The sequence below is a fragment of the Thermobia domestica genome, chromosome 1, assembly GCF_964235325.1.
Source record: "Thermobia domestica chromosome 1, izTheDome1.hap1.1, whole genome shotgun sequence".
Taxonomy (NCBI): Eukaryota; Metazoa; Arthropoda; class Insecta; order Zygentoma; family Lepismatidae; genus Thermobia; species Thermobia domestica.
In genome coordinates, this window is record NC_137454.1 from 343993457 (window position 1) to 343999456 (window position 6000).

Here is a 6000-nt window from a genome sequence, read left to right on the forward strand (position 1 = left end):
TTAAATTTTGGAAATTGTCAAATCTAAAAATTTGGTATGGTAGCCTAGGACCATAGTATGTACCTCAATCAGTATTGGGTGTCTATGTCGTTCCCTTTCATGGGTAAAAAATTGCCAAAAATTCAAATTTCGGGGGTTTTTGACCTAATTTATCCCCTTTGATGAGGTGTTATTACCTTATATGGTTATATGGGCGTATACAGGGGTCCATTACCTTTCATAAGACATGTGAATATTAATGCACCCCTTGAAAAATTTGGGAGGGGTACCTTGGCCCACCCCTTCATTTTTAGAAATTGCCCAATTTAAACATTTGGTATTATAGTATAGGACGCTAATATGGATCACTATAAATTTGGGTGGTCCACCTCGTTCCCTTTTAGGGGTACAAAATTGCCAAAATATAAACGTAAGCAATACGTTGTACCACGTGTTTGGTTTTCGACCTAATTTATCTCCTTGGATGAGGTCCTATTACCTTATATGATTATATGGTCATGTATAGGGGTCCATTCCTTTCATAAGACATAGGTACATTAATGCACCCCTTGAAAATTTTGGCAGGGCTACATAGGACCACCCCCCACCCCCCTTAAATTTTGGAAATTGCCAAATCTAAAAATTTGGTATGGTAGCCTAGGACCTTAGTATGTACCTCTATCAGTATTGGGTGTCTATGTCGTTCCCTTTCATGGGTAAAAAATTGCCAAAAATTCAAATTTCGGGGTTTTTTGACCTAATTTATCCCCTTGGATGAGGTGTTATTACCTTATATAGTTATATGGGCGTATACAGGGGTCCATTACCTTTCATAAGATATGGGTATATTTGTGCACTCCTTTAAAAATTTGGGAGGGGTACCTTGGCCCACCCCTTAAATTTTGGAAATTGACCAATTTAAACATTGGGTATTATAGCACAGGACCCTAATATGTATCGTGATAAATTTGGGCGGTCCACCTCATTCCCTTCTAGGGTACAAAATTGCCAAAATATAAACGTAAGCAATACGTTATACCACGTGTTTGGTTTTTGGTCGATTTTATCCCCTTTGATGAGGTGTTATTATCCTATATAGTTATATGGTCATGTATAGGGGTCCATTACCTTTCATAAGATATGGGTATATTTGTGCACTCCTTTAAAAATTTGGGAGGGGTACTTTGGCCCACCCCTTAAATTTTGGAAATTGACCAATTTAAACATTGGGTATTATAGCACAGGACCCTAATATGTATCTTGATAAATTTGGGCGGTCCACCTCATTCCCTTCTAGGGGTACAAAATTGCCAAAATATAAACGTAAGCAATCCCTTATACCACGTGTTTGGTTTTTGGTCGATTTTATTCCCTTTGATGATGTGTTATTATCCTATATAGTTATATGGTCATGTATAGGGGTCCATTACCTTTCATAAGATATGGGTATATTCGTGCACTCCTTTAAAAATTTGGGAGGGGTACTTTGGCCCACCCCTTAAATTTTGGAAATTGCCCAATTTAAACATTTGGTATTATAGTACCGGATCCTAACATGTATTATGATAAATTTGGATGGTCCACCTCGTTTCCTTCTAAGGGTACAAAATTGTCAAAATATAAACGTAAGCAATACGTTGTACCACGTGTTTGGTCTTTTGACCCAATTTATCCTCTTGGATGAGGTTCTATTACCTTATATGGTTATATGGTTATGTATAGGGGTCTATTCCCTATCATAAGACATAGGTACATTTGTGCACTCCTTTAAAAATTTGGGAGGGGTACTTTGGCCCACCCCTTAAATTTTAGAAATTGCTCATTTTATATATTTGGTATTATAGTACTGGACCCTAACATGTATTATGATAAATTTGGGTGGTCCACCTCGTTCCCTTTTAGGGGTACAAATTGCCAAAATATAAACGTAAGCAATACGTTGTACCACGTGTTTGGTTTTACCTAAGTTATCCCCTTGGATGAGGTTCTATTACCTTATATGGTTATATGGTTATGTATAGGGGTCTATTCCCTATCATAAGACATAGGTACACTTGTGAACTCCTTTAAAAATTTGGGAGGGGTACTTTGGCCCACCCCTTTAATTTTGGAAATTGCCCCTTTTTACATGTTTGGTATTATAGTATAGAACCCTAATATATATTACTATAAATTTGGGTGGTTTACCACGTTTCCTTTGATGGGTACGAAATTGCCAAATTTTAGTACAACCACGGGTTTGGTTTTGGCTCAATTTATCCCCTTGGATGAGGTCCTATTACCTTATATGGTTATATGATCATGTATAGGGGTCCATTCCATATCCCCTTAAATTTTGGAAATTTTCCAATTTAAGCATTCGGTATCATAGTACATGACCTCAACATGTATCATGATAAATTTGGGTGGTCCATCTTGTTCCCTTTCATGGGTAAAAATTACTAAAATATAAACATAAGCAATATGTTGTACCATGCGTTTGGTTTTTGGCCCAATTTCTTCCCTTTGATGGGATTCTATTACCTTATATGGTTATATGGTCATGTATATGGGTTCATTTCCTATCATAAGACATGGGTACATTGACGCACCCCTTGAAAAATTTGGGAGGGGTATCTTGGCTCATCCACTCGGTTTTAGAAATTGTTTTAATACAAGCATTTGGTATCATAGTACAGGACTTCAATATGTACAACTATAAATTTGGATGGTCCACATCGTTCCCTTTCATGGGTAAAGAACTACCAAAAATCGAATTTCGGAGGTTATTGACACCTATTTAGCACGTTATATGGTTTATTACCTTTATATGTTTATGTTCCCTTTTAAATTTGGGAATTATCAAATAACAAAATTCGGTAAACGTTTTCTAGGACCCATTGGTGTTCCTCTTATGGCCAAATATTCAAAATTTAAATGTTATTGACCGGCTTTATTATTGAATAAGTACAGGATTTATTACTTTTTCATAAGACACAGGTGTATTTGTGTACCAATCTTTAATTTTGGGAGGGGTACATTTCTTATTGTCATATCAATAATTGGTAATTGTTCTTTGGGTAAATCATTATGATCACGTGATCAGTTATTGACCTATGATGGGATTAGGAGTCCAGGACATTGGTACATTGAAACTTTGTAGGATAATTTGAGAATGCGTCATTGGTATTGATTATTACAGCCAAATATAAACGTAAGCAATACGATGTACCACGTGATTGACCTTGATGAGGTAGTGTACAGGGATACATAGCTAACCTTATTGAATCTTATGACTCATAGTCTTAAGGGAATACATGCTACAACACTGGCAAAGTTATTGTTGATGCAATTTGATTGGTTGATCACTATCTTTCGTGCAATCTGATTGGCTGATCACTATCTTTCGTGCAATCTGATTGGTTGCTGATTTTCAAATCTTTGCTGCATTCAGTTTTTAAGTTTTGTTTAACATTTAAAAATCTTGGTTTCGTTCAACATTTTGGACTCACTGATAAATATGATCAAAACCGTTTATTTGTTAATCGAATAGTTAAAAACCGGATAAAGTTTGACGGTTAACCGTGAAACGTAAAATTTTTTTAGTTTGAAATTTTTTGTTTTAATTTTTTTGTTTCAGAATTTTGTTTGAAATTTGTTTCAAAATTTTTTGTTTGAAAATTTTTTTTGTTTGAACTTTTTTGTTGCAAAATTTTGTTTGAAATTTTTTTGTTTAAAATTTTTTGTTCGAAATTTTTGTTTTGAAATTTTTCGTTTCAGAATTTTGTTTGAAAATTTTTTTTGTAAATTTTTTGTTTGAAATTTTTTTCGTTTCAAATTTTTGTTTAAAATTTTTGTTTGAAATTTTTCGTTTCCAAATTTTGTTTGAAATTTTTTGTTTCAAAATTTTGTTTGAAATTTTTTTTTGTTTCAAAATTTTGTTTGAATTTCTTTCGTTTGAAATTTTTTTTGTTTGAATGTTTTTCGTTTCAAAATTTTGTTTCAATGATTTTTGTTTGAAATTTTTTGTTTCAAAGTTTGGTTTGACATTTTTAAAGTTTGTGCACTCATTAGTAAAGAACCGGAACTGTTTAGAACTAAAACCTCTGGAACATTGTGGTGCAATAGTACACGTTAGAACATGATGCAATAGTACACGTCAGAATATGGGGTTGTACTTGAAATGAAAAAAACACAATTCATTGAAATGGATCATTTTATTACACTCCACATACATCCATACCAGATAGCGGTTCTGGATATTGTCGATACAATGTATTTTGAACTTCTTGCACTAGTTTGTCTTTAGCATATAATTTTAATTCCAATTGAAGTCTTTTAAGGTCTATTGCGATATCAATTGGTGGAAACTCAATGTTCATTTGATCACAAATAAACTGTTTATCAATACAGGTATGCACCCACGAACGATGTTGACAACCATCACAATATCTAGATACATGTTGTACAATATGCATGACACATTTTTCAAAATAGTACTTTTTCAGGAATATACTTGTTTTGTTGCACACTTCCACTGCATGTTTCGCACACTGAAATACGCTGATGAATTTGTTCCATTCTGTTTGTGTTAGATACACCATGTTGCGAGGGACATGAAATGTACTCTTTTTACGTAACAGCACCATCTTCTCTTCGAGGACTGTACGCATCACAACTTCATGATTTGAGCCTAATGATTTGACTATGGTCACATTTAGCTCATGGTTCATTTGGTCGATTCGTGCCATTCTTCACAGGTCAGTTGTACACCAAATTGTTCTGCTTTGCCCAATCGAATCACTGGTTCAAATGTTCTAGCACTGATACCAATCATCACATGTTTTGTTTGAAATATATTTATTGGATAATAGCTTGCGAAGATGAATTCTTTATCGTTAGAAGTACACATCTTTCCTCCTGAAAAGCACTTGCTCAAATGATTTCACGGAATTGGTTGATTTATAGAACTACGGCTGACGTCATGTGCTGACGTTTGAATTCATGGTTTCATCACAGTTGCTGACGTCATGCTGACCAACCACATTCATACAACTATGTCTGATGTGCTGACGTTTGAATTCATGATTTCATCACAATTGCTGACGAATCTGGCTGTGTACTAAATTCAAACTGATGACTTCGACCCAAGAGTCTTTTATAGCATAAAGATACAGATCCAGTATTTAAGAAACGCAGCAGTTCTTCTTGTTTTGATGCTTCCATTGGTAAATATCTTGCTGGTAAAATTATATTCTTATCATTTTCAAGCTTAACTACGATTCTTAATCCAAACTCTGTAGGGATCGTTTGGCTAGCTAAGATTCTATAAGGTACATTCTGTTGTAAATCAGTAATCTTGGTAAATGATTTCATCACATCACGCGTGTTTAGAAACTGCAGACAAGTAGCCATGATGATGTTATCATGAATACTAACGCGAACGATACTTATATATGATGCAAAACTGATGACGTTTCATTATCATGTTCTGACGAGTACTATTGCACCATGTTCTAACGTGTACTATTGCACCACAATGTTGCCAGAGGTTTTAGTTCTAAACAGTTCCGGTTCTTTACTAATGAGTGCACAAACTTTAAAAATGTCAAACCAAACTTTGAAACAAAAAATTTCAAACAAAAATCATTGAAACAAAATTTTGAAACGAAAAACATTCAAACAAAAAAATTTCAAACGAAAGAAATTCAAACAAAATTTTGAAACAAAAAAAAATTTCAAACAAAATTTTGAAACAAAAAATTTCAAACAAAATTTGGAAACGAAAAATTTCAAACAAAAATTTTAAACAAAAATTTGAAACGAAAAAAATTTCAAACAAAAAATTTACAAAAAAAAATTTTCAAACAAAATTCTGAAACGAAAAATTTCAAAACAAAAATTTCGAACAAAAAATTTTAAACAAAAAAATTTCAAACAAAATTTTGCAACAAAAAATTTCAAACAAAAAAATTTTCAAACAAAAAATTTTGAAACAAATTTCAAACAAAATTCTGAAACAAAAAAATTAAAACAAAAAAT